The sequence below is a fragment of the Pinus tabuliformis genome, chromosome 4_1 (genome assembly GCF_031772625.1).
Source record: "Pinus tabuliformis cultivar Carrire ecotype Pingquan chromosome 4_1, CPIR1, whole genome shotgun sequence".
Classification (NCBI taxonomy): Eukaryota; Viridiplantae; Streptophyta; class Pinopsida; order Pinales; family Pinaceae; genus Pinus; species Pinus tabuliformis.
Genome location: NC_142303.1, coordinates 255491438 through 255507308, shown reverse-complemented (window position 1 = coordinate 255507308; position 15871 = coordinate 255491438). Strand labels below are relative to the sequence as shown.

General features: G+C 36.1%; 1 long non-coding RNA gene across 3 annotated transcripts in view; it reads right to left on the bottom strand.

Annotated features, from left to right (window-relative positions):
• Positions 1-15218, bottom strand: part of LOC149175243 (uncharacterized) — a 124580-nt gene extending 109362 nt beyond the window's left edge. For all 3 annotated transcript variants that reach the window (XR_016258537.1, XR_016258536.1, XR_016258538.1), the window contains exons 1-2: positions 14777-15218; positions 267-373 (exon numbers count right to left, since the gene is read on the bottom strand). This is a non-coding gene — a long non-coding RNA (uncharacterized LOC149175243). The remainder of the gene's footprint in view (positions 1-266; positions 374-14776) is intronic.
• Positions 15219-15871: the final 653 nt, after the last annotated feature.

Genomic DNA, 15871 nt, shown 5'->3' with positions numbered 1-15871 from the left:
TCAAAATATGAACATCCTTTTAATCAATAAAATCTCTGACTTAAAATAAAAGTGGCCTAGAATTGAATGTTATATCAACCATGTAAAGTAACTATCATCAGGTGAGAAATACAAGCCATGAATATTGGATTGGTGAAATACTTGATCTAGTAAAGCTCAAAAATAGATGACTTACAACTAAGAAACGCAAATAAATGACTTGGAACTAAGACATGAGGTTGCCCTTTCAACCCTGTCATTAAATAACTCTTCTTTATGTCACTTACATTAAAAAAAAATTGATCCCAGGTGGAAGTGGTATTGTGACATTAACCTCTGATAGTCTGTGTCCACGACTACTTCTCATGATCTGCTCCATTACCAGCATTTGGAGCTAGATAAGATACATGCAAAAACCATGAACATGAAAATGAAATCTACATCATTGTAAAAATGGGAGGAAAAAAATATCCACAAATTGAAACAGACTGTAAGATACCTCATTCCTACAACATGATTATCTTGTCATGAACAATAAAAAAATAAATCAGGAGAAATGAAATTTTTGCCACATTTTGGCAATGAAATCTTTTGCATATTCTATGCACAATTGATGAAAGAAGTCAGCTAAAGCTTATCAGCATCAGGATTATAGGAAAACATAAAGGAACTGCTCCAACACATATATAATCCTAAACATAAGTATCTATACATATAAGTATTTATTGAGGACATTGTATTTTGTGAAAATATGGAAGTCAAATCTTTGAAATAACACAATTTATGGTACCATTTCCTTACGAAGTCCATTCAAGAATTTCTTCAAAGTTCAAAGTTCAAACAATTAACATGTAGCCTAAAAAAGATCAAATTTGAAAAGGAGATAACCTAAAGATGTAGCGTATATATCTCACATTTATATATCCTAATTTCCAGACATTGAAATGACACTTTTTAGCATGCTATTGTGAATTCAACCCAAAATGCTAGAAAAGAAATATTGATGGTTATTTTTCTAATATAGAAGTTTTATACATGCATTTATTTAAATAGATAGCTTGCAATCTCAAACATATCTAAGGATGCACACAATACATTGTATATTTAGTGCTGGTGTGTGAACTTGAGATAACGAAGTCCAATATTTAATAATTTGCCTACAATATGCACTAGCCGAATATGTGAACAATAGTATTGTAGGTATGTGTTATGAATATATGTATTGCAGACCAATAAGAGTATGGCTAGAACAGTCATGTCCAACCCTTCCAAGTTTGCTTATAATTTGCACTGGTCTAATAGGTGAATAGTAGAATTGTAGGTGTGCATTCTGCAGATGTACCTATGGAAAAGTCATAAAATATAGTGCTACATTATTTCTCCTTGTGCATCTTCCTACACTTCCATTTATAGAGACCACTGAAGATGATTCCAAAAGTTGGTTTCATGAAACAAAACTTTTATTGATCAATGATCATCTATGACTATGTCATATATAATAAATGAAAAGCCAATGGCTAGTCCTCTGCATCCTCATGAAAATGCTATCATGAAATGTAAGAGGCATGGGTCCAAAGGTTAAACAAAGGTCACTTAATAGAAAGATCATCCTAGAAAAAATAGACATCATATTCATTCAAGAATCCAAGCTTGATGAAAGCAGGATGGAAGACACCAAAAGGAGAATATAAAAGAATGTTGAAGAAATCTCTATAAGGGCCAGAGGGCAGAAGTGGAGGGATAGCTACATGGATGACCTTGGAAATATTGGATGTTTTGGATGTTAATAAAGCCATATTCCATATAACCTTAAGGTTCCCTCCAAAATATGGGACAAACATTTCTACCTCACTAATGTTTATTAGTTTATGGTCTTGTTTTAACAATCCTCAAGCCTAATTGCTAGAATTTGTTATCTAGAGAGAGAAAGTCTTGAATAACTTACAATGGATTGTTGGTGGGGAGTTGAACATAATTCTAGGGGTGCATGAGAAGAAAGGTTGGCTGCAGCCTGTATGGAAATCCAACTTCAATTTTGTATGATTTTATCCAAAAGGATTTCCACATTGACATTACCCATAGAAATGGATATTTCACTTGGAATAAAAAGATAAATGGGAAAGGTTTTGTTATGAAAATATTACACATATTTCTTCTTAACAAAGACTAGATAGAGGGTGATTTTGAATTAGATTCTCTCATCCATAGATGAACCCTCTCAAATCATTAGCAGGTCAAGCCCTTTTAGATCTTTGGGTGATCTCTCTAATCATAGAAAATGATGACAAACCACAAAATGACCCCTTGAAATTAGTGCTTATGTGGCCCTCTCACTCTGATTTCCTTATTAAAATTTAGAAGTTGTGGCAATATTATCAAGTGGTGGGATCCAAAATGTTTATCATGCAAAATAGACTTCAACATCTCAAAAATCAAAACTAATAGTTTGGAACAAGGAGATCTCTCATAATACTCTTAAAAGAGAAGAAATTGTTGAAGCTACAATTCAAACCCTTCAATCATCTCTTGAAATAGTGATCTTATCAATAGATTTTTGAAAGAGAAGGAATCCTTGGATTTAGGAATGCAAACCCTTCAATCATCTCTTGAAATAGTGATCTATCTCTAGATTTTAAAAATAAGGAAGTTCATCCAATAGCCAAGTTGGAGGAGAGCTTTAAAAAAAGAGGAAATTTTCTTGTGTCATAAATATAGAGTTCATTGGCTTCAAGTAGTGGACCCTAACTTTATATTCTTTCATAATCCTGTGTTGGTCGAAGATCAATTAAACACATCTCTAAAAATACAGCAAGCATTGTAGACATAATGAAATGGAAAGGCACAATAATCTCTATATGGAAGCAATAAATTACTTCAAAAAACTCCTTTCAGAGCATGGAAAGAGTTTTGAAGCAGAAATGACGTAATTCTCAAATTTTCCCAAGCATGGTCTCCAAGAAGGCCATTGAGAACTTTCTTAATCGCATTCAAGAGCATGGTATCGATGGGTTCCCTACTGACTCTTTCCAGATGGCATGAGATTTCATTAAAATAGACTCCCTAGAAGTGGTTGAAGAATCAAAGAAATCAAGGGTTATTCTCAAAGCTTTAAACACAAATTTTCTAATAAAAAACATCCCATAGGAATGATATTTGAGTTTTAATAGCTTTAGGCCAATATCCTTATGCAATTCTGCATTTAAGATTATAACCAGGATTATCTCTTTGAGATTTAAGACTCAATTACCAGTATGATTTCAAATGAAGAAGGAGATTTGTTAGGACACCAAATCTTCAATTTCCCTATGATAGTCCAAGCATTCACCCACTCTCTAAATGCGAGGAGGATGCTATGTTCTCAAGCTTGATCTAGCTAAAGCCAACAATAAGATTAGATGGAACATTCTTCATGAAATTCTACCTAAACTAGTTTCTCAGCCCAATAGGTCAAATAGAAGTAACATATCTTTTCTTTTGCCTCCTTTGTTCTTCTCATCAATGAGGGTCCCTCTGATTTCTTCAAGGCCTCTAGAGGACCTTGGCAAGGTTTCCCTCTCTCCCTATTCCTTTTCACTATTCTTATGGAACCACTTGGTAGAACTTTGGTTAAGTACACTTGGTAGACCCCATGAAAGATTCCACCCTAGTTAGTAAACCTACTCTTATCTTTTTTTCTATTATGTTATGGAAAAAGTAGGGAATCTATCTATCTAGAGACATTAAAGTTGGTGGCCAACCAAGTACCAGAATTCAAATCTGTTGGATTGTTCAGGACTATTTTTTGGGTTCTTTCCCCTCTGTGATAGACAAATTTTGGGTAGCAGAAGTGCAGAGGGTATCCTAGCATTTCTAGGGAGCGGTACTGAGACACTTCAGTCTCCCTAAAGTATAGTTCAACATCCTAAGAACACCCGCAGATATCCGTAGGCCGCATGAGTCGCAGCCTAGACGGAGGACCAAAATCTACTGTAGTAGAATCAGCTCAGCCCCCCCTGAAGCAGACTCGTCATCTCCCATGAGGCACTTCATCTGAGCATTGGAACCCTATTATGAGGGTTTTATGTTCCCATTATGAGGTTATTCATCATTTTCTGAGTTATGGTGGGAGAGATCTTTGAGACAAGGTTGTTCATACCCCAAACCCACATTCAAGGCACTTTATCAGTTTATGTGGAACTCCACCACACTCCCTGAGGCAAATTATGTATTGATGAGATTTGGTGAAAGCTTTCCTCAGGTTTCAGTGAAGCAAGAATACATATACAAAGTGATCTTGAACTACGGTTTCTCTTTCCATATTGAATTACGCAGATTAGTATAGGTTATGCAAGTCGTGGAAGAGTACAATTCGACTAGTAATTTAAAAAAAAATTGACAGGCAATGTTGTGAAATATTGGTGGAACAACTACTGGTTGTTGAACAAGTCAATTATGTGTATTGTGCCATCGAGAGATCATATTACCATTGACTGGAATATTTTTTGTTTGTAAAGTAATATCTATTGTTGTGTAAAGACCTATCAAATTTCTATTGAAACCCCTAGAATTGAAGCCCTAGGAAGGAATAAAAATCACCCTAGGTCACTACAAAATTTACCACAAAAATAAAGAAATGTTAATTTAAAGAATACGTCACATGTTATGTTTGATGGGAAGAAATAATGAACAATATGATGAAATACTCTTCTAGTGGCTTGTTAATTTTAAGTTGGGTGTAATAGGTTTAATTGGTAATCCAACTATAACTACTATAGACTATCAAATATGCCATAGGAAAACAACTCCAATTCCATTAATGCTCCAATGAATTAATATTTGTCATTATTTTACATGCTCACCAATAATTAATATTCAAATTTATTTTATGCCTTGTTCCTATATTTATTTTTTAGAAATTAAAATTTGATGGCTTCCTTAAATTTTTCCTTGACATCAGTTCTATCCCCAGAGATACCATCATAGCAAACTTGAATGCCACAAAAAATAAGATGATTCTCACAATTTGAACTCCAAACACAAACATGCTAACATTACAGGTGGATTTTAGTTGACAGAAAACAAGGCTCTAACCCAAAGTGCTCCCTCTCATGAGTTGGGAATTGTAATCCCTACTGATTTCAAGAAAAACTGCAAATAAAATCTCTCAAGAATTTCCGTAATATTCCACAAACATATAAGCTATTGTTAATGAAAGAAAGAGAGGGCTCTAATCAGTTAGAAAATCCCTGAAAGACCTCATGTGCTGCATTCATCTCCCAAAGGAGACTTAAAAGCCTCATGTGTACCTTAGTGATTATGGGATATGCATGGCCCATGACCCCTTATTCACAATCTCCCAACTTTTACAGTGCCTCAAATCTAGTGTAAGGGACATATTTGAGAATAATTTACTGAATTTGACTACCAAAAGGTAATTTACCTATAATGCTTTCAACTTTTACTTACCAATGAATGAAGGGTGGCCTTTACTAAGTAACTTCAAGCTAAATTTATAAATTACATTTATTTCTATTCTTTTATGAGCAATGTTTCTTCTGTCTTTACCATAGTCAACTATTTTTCTGTAATCAAAGGGCTATTATATAATGCTACACAGTTTACCTTTATACACAGTTGCACTGAGTTTGAAGTTACCTAAGTGGGTTTTATCAATATGGTGGTATGCTAGATCAGTCTAAGTGGTGCACTACATATGACCCCCACCATGGTTCAAGTCTCAACAATGGAACACACTTATGTTTTTGCTCATGTTTGTGGGTGTGCCACCACACATATTAGTAGACAGGGCTAAATGCATGTACTTTGTGGAAAATATACCCTCCACACACAACCTACTAGCCAAACAAATCCAACATGAGTGTCATTGGTTGTAGTCTCTCCCAAGTAGGGCAAAGTGCAGTCGACATATCATGATAACAGGAAGCTAATCAACAAAAAATGTGGGTTCACTAAAATAAGTGTAAGTTTTATCTAATTATTCAACAACTTTTCCTTAATAGAGTGGAAAGTTAGAATGCTTTCAACAATTATGAACATGGCACAAAGTCTAGGCTATGTCACAAGGTTCACTAAACTTCAACCATAAAGTTTCAAATTTAGTGAATTCAACCAAATTCAAATGGCTAAGTTCATGTACTAGGTGTCTCCACACACATCTTACTATCAAACCAATCCAACTTGAATGTCATTGGTTGTAGTCTGTCCCAAGTAGGGAAAGGTGCAGTCAACATATCATGATAATAAGAAGCCAATCAACAAAAAATGTTGACTCACTAAAATAAGTATAAGATTTATCTTATTATTCAACAGATTTTCCTAACAGAGTGGCAAGTTAGAATGATTGCAATGATTATGAACATGGCACAAAGTCTAGGCTATGTCACAAGGTTCACTGAACTTCAACCATAAAGTTTAAAATTCAGTGAATTCAACCAAATTCAAAGGGCCAAGTGCATGTACTAGGTGTCTTTTGCAGAAAAGATACCCTCCACACACAGCCTACTAGCCAAACAAATCCAACTTGAATTTCATTGATTCTAGTCTCTCCCAAGTAGGGCAAGGTGCAATCAACATATCATGATAATAGGAAGCTAATCAACAAAAAATGTGGGTTCACTAAAATAAGTGTAAGTTTTATCTAATTATTCAACAGATTTTCCTAATAGAGTGACAAGTTAAAATGCTTGCAACGATTATGGACATGGCACAAAGTGTAGGTTATGTCACAAGGTTCACTGAACTTCAACCATAAAGTTTAAAATTCAGTGAATTCAACCAAATTCAAAGGGCCAAGTGCATGTACTAGGTGTCTTCTACAGAAAAGATACCATCCACACACAGCCTACTAGACAAACAAATCCAACTTTAGTGTCATTGGTTGTAGTCTCTCCCAAGTAGGGAAAAGTGCAACTGACATACCACGATAACAGGAAGCCAATCAACAAAAAAAGTGGGTTCACTAAAATAAGTGTAAGTTTTATCTAATTATTCAACAAATTTTCCTAACAGGGTGGCAAGTTAGAATGATTGCAACGATTATGAACATGGCACAAAGTCTAGGCTATGTCACAAGGTTTACTGAGCTTCAACCATAAAATGTAAAATTCATTGAATTCAACGAAATTCAAAGGTTTGTCCCAAATTCATAGAGATTCATCCCTATATTTGTGCATACAAAGGTCTACAAGGTACAAAGGTCTATTCAGTATGAGCACAAAAATAATCAGAGATCAGTATGGGCACAAATGAAAACAATGGAAGACCTTAAATTCACATATATTATATCATGTAAATTATATGGTACACATAAGAAATCTGCTAATGATTGGGTGAAGAACATCTTGGACCTTATGTTTACATATCCATCTCCACGGATTGCTTACATTGATCAAGAAAAAAATAGAGAGAAAGATAAGTCCCCAAGGTTTTATTCCTCAGTCCTTGTTAAGTTTGTGGATCAGCTGGACTAGAAAAAAAATTACATCAAACTTTCAGGACATGCTATCCTTGGTGAAGGGAAGCTAGAAAATCAAAACTCTACCATTATTTTTACTCATAGTGAAGATCTACAAATAATTGACATGAATCAAAAATATCCACACCTCTATGAGCAACAAGAGAACATTGGCTTGAATTATATCAAATCAAGACGCTAGTAATGTCACCATTTGGCAATAGCTGCTAGCAAACCTACCTAAGGTACGATTTCACCATGGGCATCTGGATCACTTATCTCAGATCACAAGAGGAGGTGTAAATAAAGCATCAAAGGTGAAAATTTTGAGTGAGGATATTTTTGCTGGTCTTAATCCAACCCTACCCCAAGGAAATGTAATTAGTCATGAATACATCCAAGATGGTAGAGGTTATGGTGTAGGACTTAATCAAACTTCTCTCCTTGAGGCAAAGATAGAAAGTGGAAATGGTAAACAGACATTTAATTGGTATAACTATAGCTTGGGACATCACTTTGACTTTTTCCAAATGATATCATGCTACTGTACCACTGTGGGAATTTACCTTAGTACTCTGGTAACTGTGCTTACAGTATATGTGTCCCTATATCACCATTTATATTTGGTTCTCAAAGAACATGAAAAACAAGTAGGCAGACAAGAAAAAATACTACATGATATGGTTCTAAAAGCAGCCCCTACTACACAGTCCCTTATACATCTTGGAATGTTAATGGTTTTGCCTATGGAAATGGAGGTTTGCTTAAAACAAAGATTCTCCAAATATTTTGTAGTCATGCAACCATAACTTGCTCATGTATTCTTTACTTTCTCTCTGGGGACAAAGACTCATTACTGTGGAAGTATGATTCATTTTCATGGGTCACAAGACAATACATTACTTGAAAGCGCAACAAGCTACAACGCTTCTATCTCTGCTGGTGTAGATATGAAATTCCTCGCCTGAGAATGCACATCTCTATTAGCAGCAAGACAACATTGGCTCAAAATATATCAAATCAAGAGGCTAGTAATGTCACCATTTGGCAGTGGCTGCTAGAAAACCCACCTAAGGTACAATTTCACCATGGGCATCTGGATCACTTATCTCATATCACAAGAGGAGATGTAAGAAGAGCATCAAAGGTGACCAATTTGAGTGAGGATATTTTTGCTGGTCTTAATCCAACCCTACACCAAGGAAATGTTATTAATAATGAATACATCTTGGAATGTTAATGGCTTTGCCTATGGAACTAGTGGTTTGCTTAAAACAAAGATTCTGTAATGATTTTGTAGTCATGCAACCACAATTGGCTCTTGTATTCTTTACTTTCTCTCTGGGGACAAAGACTCATTACTGTGGCAGTATGATTCATTTTCATGGGTCACAAGAGAGTACATTACTTGAAAGAGCAACCTGCTACAGTGCTTCTATCTCTACAGGTGTATATATATGCAATTCCTCGTCCCTTATACAACTTGGAATGTTAATGGCTTTGCCTATGGAACTCGAGGTTTGCTTAAAAAAGAGATTCTGCAATGACTTTGTAGTCATGAAGCCACAACTGGCTCCTGTATTCCTTACTTTCTCTCTAGGGACAAAGACTCATTACTGTGACAGTATGATTCATTTTCATGGGTCACAAGAGAGTACAGTACTTGAAAGAGGAACAAGCTACATTGCTTCTATCTCTGCTGTTGTAGATATGAAATTCTTCATATGAGAATGCACTTCTCTATGAGCAACAAGACAACATTGGCTCGAATTATATCAAATCAAGAGGCTAGTAATGTCACCATTTAGCAGCAGCTACTAGAAAACCCACCTAAGGTACAATTTCACCATGGACATCTGGATCACTTATCTCATATCAAAAGAGGAGGTGTAGGAAAACCATCCAAGGTGACCAATTTGAGTGAGGATATTTTTGTTGGTCTTAATCCAACCCTATGCCAAGGAAATGTAATTAATCATGAATACATTCAAGTTGGTAGAGGTTGTGGTGTAGGACTTGATCAAACTTCTCTCCTTGAGGCAAATATATCCAGTGGAAATAGTAAACAAACATTTAGTTGGTATATTTATAGCTTGGGACATTGCTTTTACTTTTTCCAAATGAGATCATGCTATTGTACCACTGTGGGAATTTACTTTAGTACTTTGGTAACTGTGCTTACAATATATGTGTCCCTATATGGCCATTTATATTTGGTTCTCAATGGACATGAAAAACAAGTAGGCAGACAAGCAAACATACTACATGATATGGTTCTGAAAGCAGACCCTCTTACACAATCCCTTATCCAGCTTAGAATGTTAATGCCTTTGCCTATGGAACTCTAGGTTTGCTTAAAACAAAGATTCTACAATGATTTTGTAGTCATGCAACCACAACTGGATCATGTATTATTTACTTTCTCTTTGGGGACAAAGGCTCATTACTGCGACAATATGATTCATTTTCATGGGTCACAAGAGTACATTACTTGAAAGAGAAAAAAGCTACAGTGCTTCTATATCTGCTGGTGTAGATATGTGATTCCTCATCTGAGAATGCACGTCTCTATGAGTAGCAAGACAACGTTGGCTCAAATTATATCAAATCAAGAGGCTATGAATTTCACCATGTGGCAGAGGTTGATAAAAAACCCACCTAAGGTATGATTTCACCATAGGCATCTGGATTGCTTATCTCATATCACAAGAGGAGGTGTAAGCAAAGCATCAAAGGTGACCAATTTGAGTGAGGATATTTTTACTGGTCTTAATCCAACCCTATGCCAAGGAAATGTAATTAATCATGAATACAACTTGGAATGTTAATGGCTTTGCCTATGGAACTCGAGTTTTTCTTGAAACAAAGATTTTGCAATGATTTTGTAGTCATGCAGCCACAACTAGCTCCTGTATTCTTTACTTTCTCTCTGTGGACAAAGACTCATTACTGTGGTAGTATGATTCATTTTCATGGGTCATAAGAGAGTACATTACTTGAAAGAGGAACAAGCTACAGTGCTTCTATCTCTGTTGGTGTAGACATGCAATTCCTCATCCCTTATACAACTTGGAATGTTAATGGCTTTGCCTATGGAACTAGAGGTTTGCTTAAAACATAGATTCTGCAATGATTTTGTAGTCATTTAGCCACAACTAGCTCCTGTATTCTTTACTTTCTCTCTGGGGACAAAGACTCATTATTGTGGCAGTATGAGTCATTTTCTTGGGTCACAAGAGAGTACATTACTTGAAAGAGAAACAAGCTACAGTTCTTCTATCTTTGTTGGTGTAGATATGCAATTCCTCATCTAAGAATGCACATCTCTATGAGAAGCAAGACAACATTGGCTCGAATTATAAAAAATAAAGAGGCTAGTAATGTCATCATTTGGCAGTGGCTGCTAGAAAACCCACCTAAGGTACGATTTCACCATGGGCATCTGGATCACTTATCTCATATCACAAGAGGAGGTGTAAGCAAAGCAACAAAGGTGACCAATTTGAGTGAGGATATTTTTTTTGGTCTTAATTCAACCCTACACCTAGGAAATGTAATTAATCATGAATACATCCAAGTTGGTAGAGGTTGTGGTGTAGGACTCGATCAAACTTCTCTCCTTGAAGCACAGATAGGTAGTGGAAATGGTAAATAGACATTTCGGTAGTATATCTATAACTTGGGACATCGCTTTGACTTTTTCCAACTGAGATCATGCTACTATACCACTATGGGAATGTACTTTAGTACTCTAGCAACTGTGTTTACAGTATATGTGTCCCTATATGGCCATTTATATTTGGTTCTCAATGGACATGAAAAACAAGTAGGCAGACAAGTAAACATACTACATGATATGATTCTGAAAGCAGCCCTTGCTACAAAGTCGCTTATACAACTTGGAATGTTAATGGCTTTGCCTATGGAACTGGAGGTCGAGTTCACTCAGAGAAAGGGCGAGATATCAGTCCAGTGTGGAGGCTGTGTTCTATTTGGTGTGGGGCTATGATTTAATGCATAATAGTGAACCAAAATACTTGTTAATACCCCTGCTATGAGTTACATAAAAGGGACACATTTCCCTTCTACCTGTTGTGTGTGTTGCCTATTTTTTGAAGAAGGGTTTGGGCATATAAACTAAGCACTATTTTCTGAACGTTACTCATTCCATTAACTGAATATATTGAAGATAAGTGGTTGTGCTTGATTTCTAGTTCTAGCACACATTTTGGACAAGTTTAACCTCCATTGGCCTCTCTTTTGTCTTTGTGCGTGGGTGTTAAGACAAGCTGAATATCAGTGAGTTTATTGTGGTTGTTAGAATGTTCATGGGGCAAGTTCTTCCTTTGTTTTCAGCTAACTAAATCCACCCTTGTTGACCATGGATTTTCTCCTTAAGATTGGGTGGAACCTGTGCATTGTGGCAGCATTTTGGGTTGCAAAGAATGAGTTCGAGAGGTGCATGTAGAAGGGACATTATTATCAGATCATGGACAACGTTTCACTGAAGCCTAGGCATCAAGTTTTTGGGGTTATATAGCTGTTGATAAGTGGGAACGAGTTGTTTATGGAAGCACTGAGCACGTGGCCATTTGGGAAGCTATGCTGTCAATGTATTAAGGCTGGATCAGTGTTCTTGTATGACTGATATTTCGCTGATATATTATGAAAATCAGGTTGAGTTTCTTTGTTGTGTTCTCATCATGTAGTTTCCCTTATAGAAAACTAATATGGTGGCTGTGTACCCTTCAATTTGCTTTAATATCAGTCATATTAGTGTTTTGTGTTACTTTTCTGAGGCTTACATATTGTTCTATTCACTGGAATGAAGTCTAGTTCATGTTTACGTAACTGCAAATTAGTTGCAAGCTAAAAAGGACACCTACATCAATTTAATCACTAAGTGTTGACAAAATAGTTCACTAAAAGACTCATTGAAACTGAGTAAAAACTCAGAAATTTTAAATGCAAATTGGGAAAATTTCAGAGGACCCTGTACCACACTGTCATATCCAGAACAGTCAATAAGTCAACATATAACATCCTGATATGCATATTAAAAGGAATCAACACTTATTTTCAACGAATATATATATATATCACAGGAAGGAGACATATTGATAGTATTAGAATTTATTAACATGTTCAAAGTACTGGAATTTGTTTAAATCTTCATCTAGCTAGAATATGATAAACTTAAAATTATTTGACATAGAAACTGAAAAAATTATCAAACCTTATAAAACAAATATATATAATCTTTCAACATCATTTCAATTTTCAATGTTTTTCAACTTTCAATGTTTTTCAACTGTTTCTAAAATTGTAAATTCAGCAAATAAGATTCATACTAAATACCATGGAATTTAATAAACTCATAATGCATAAGTTTTAGTCCCAATTGGATATATTTCATATCTACCTGGTCAATGACACTAAGCTTAACTCTCTCCTCCAAAACCAACTTAACAAAAACTAGAAATAAAACCAAGTAAAAAACCTACAGGATTTGCAAACTCTTATCTCCTTCCCCAAAAATGGTTAAAAGACTGGTACCTATGCTTATGTGTCTAGCACATATTACACAATTTGTGTGTGTCCAGTGGGAACAAGTATCACAACCCACCCATCGATGAGTATACACTTCAAAGTCAAATTTACTGCAAATAACGCACATTGGGCTACAAAATCCATTCTTGGTGCGACAAATTTCACAATTACAATCATCTGCAGGAATTTGACTCTAAAATGTTATATTTCTACATCGTTTGTAGGAAAAGATCTCAATGAGGACCATTTGAGTGACACTGATATCTGGATTCTTTGAATTCCTTTTTTTATAGCAACAAATACTTCTAGCTAAACTGTGTGCCCCTGACATTGACATAGGTGTAAGATCACTCCTACCTTACACAAGATTTTTCAAAAGGGAAAATTCTACCCTGTGTCGAATACCTCCTGTGCCTTCAAGGATCACCCAAAGCTCCTCTTCCAGATCTTCTAGAAATTGCAAAGGTGCCATTTTTAGTTTCTTGGATCTCAAATAGTGAGACAGTTTTCAGTCAGTCATGGAGTGTGGAGTGAGGAGTGGAGGGGTGAAAAATTCTCTTGGGCATTTGTTTGGTTTAGATGCGCCACCACCCACAAAGCCTACTGAGAAAATAGAGCCCACCTCACAGGTGGTGTTGGCTCCCAATGTGGCTCAACCTCCTCCTCCTGCTGTTGCATAGCCTAAAGGACATGCGAGCAAAAAAATGAACAATTATTAGAGGGTTGACGGGCAGAACAACATCAATTTCATTACTAACCGACCCTCTACAAAGATGCGCCATTGTGGAGTCAATCCACCATAGAGTTAGCTAACCGATTATCATAAATCACCAATGGGAGGCCAAAAATCAGCTCGATTATTTGGAGATCGAAGTCTCAGGGTCGCCAACGACATATCCATACCTCGTGCAGGTAAAAAGACAAGACTGAGAGGCCATACATCCATTGCAAAGAAACTTACAGGCCATGGGCCATAAATCCATCACAAGTATTCACTAAGAAGCACAAAGTGGAGGGCCATACGCTTGTTGTGCAAGGTGGGATATTGTGAAGCTAGGAACTAGTATCCATATATTATCCAAGCAACTTGGGACTTTCAAGGTAGAGAGGAAATTCAGTTACTAACTGACCCTCTACAAATAGAGAGGAAATTCAGTTACTAACTGACCCTCTACAAAGGTTCATTTTGCACCAGGAGGTGGATCTTTGCTTGGGTACCTCTTTGGAGGTCATAAATGAACACCTAAGTGGAGAAACGAAGGACCCAGATGTAGATATGGATATCACTAGGCTCTCGTAGGTATGTTGATCCAAAAGCTTCATATGATGCAAAAGAAAGAGAGGTCCTTAGGTTAAGAGTCCTAGATTTTTGCAACAGTGGAGGGGTTTGTGGCTTTTATGGTTGAAAGCATGCTCCGAGGAGGTTCCATGAAATCAACGACCCCACATAACAGAAAACCTAAAGAAAATGAAAGAAATGAAAAACATACTCATAGTCAGACATTATGCACATGCAGAATCGAAAGGTAGTGGATGATTTCAATTGAAGGCACCAGAATTCAACATGCAGAATTAGAAGTAATGGATGATTTCAAATGAAGGCATCAGAATAACCCTGAACCTTTCACACCATCCCAAAATAAAAATAATAATAATATTGACTGGCTCACCCTGAGTTACACTAACTCGACAAAGAACCCTAGAGTTGTAAGAGTTTGTAAAATGTTTTTTGAAGAGAAAATTAGAACCATATTAGAGTAGTGCATTAGGTACTTGCATGGGTTAGTAACTCACCAGCCAACTATTAAAGACCAATTCGCTGGAGAATGCACCAGCTTTTATCTTCACTTGAAAAGAAAATGAAAGCTTCCATTATCATTCCGTTGAGTCCTCTCCTCATTGCTTGACTCGACCGAGAAAGTGTTGTTCAACCAAATGAATTGTGGAATCAGGGAACGAAGGGCACATAAATGCCTTGGGCATGCTCTCTCAACTTAATTTACTCGACTTTAGGTTTATTTGAGCCATGATAAATCTTCTAATGCGGTACCATTGCAGACACGAATCAAATCTGCACCAAGTTCCTAGATAACGTGATTCAATGCTGTTGTCCTCCTCTTTGGTGCGCCCATACAATCCTTTCAATCAACCTCCCTTTTAGAAAAGCAATTATCACACATCTCTTGAATTTGGGAACAACATCGGGTGGGATTTGGGAAAAACCAATAGTGAAGTTCTTTAGGTTTGGGTGGGATAATGCGGGCCATCACTATTGTTAAGGGTAAATATATTCAATAAGTTATATAAGTTAATGATTACAATGTTTACTTATATAAAGCATTTATGATAATGATTAATAAGAAAAATGGAAATTGGAAGAGAAAGATAAGAAAGAAAAAGCACTGAGGTTTGTTTGTTGTAAATCAATTAAAAAGAAGGAAAAATATCTCCAAATAGCCGGATTTTTCAGTTTTTTTTCAATAGGACTAAATTTTAGTTGGAGCTAGGGAGTTGACCTCAAAAACATTGGTTGGGTACTCTAGAAATCAAGACCTGACATATCCAATCTAGTCTATTAGATAAATTTGTCTTGGACAAAGGTTTCAAAGGCTAAGGTGAAAATCTCCCATTTTTAATGTGGGTTTAAACCTTCCATTTGAGAATGCTAAAAACAAGGTCAAGATCTTGAAAATAGGTCCTTGACTTTACCAAAACTCAATATCAATGCTTAATCAATAATGTGATTCTTTCTATTTGGGTTTGGCCTTCAACTTTGAGATCTATCTTTGGGTCTAGTTATCAATTTTTCATTTCATTTATGTGTTGATAAGGTATTAATGGCTATAGGGGATAAGATGGTTATTTTCCAATACCACTCCCTTGAAACCC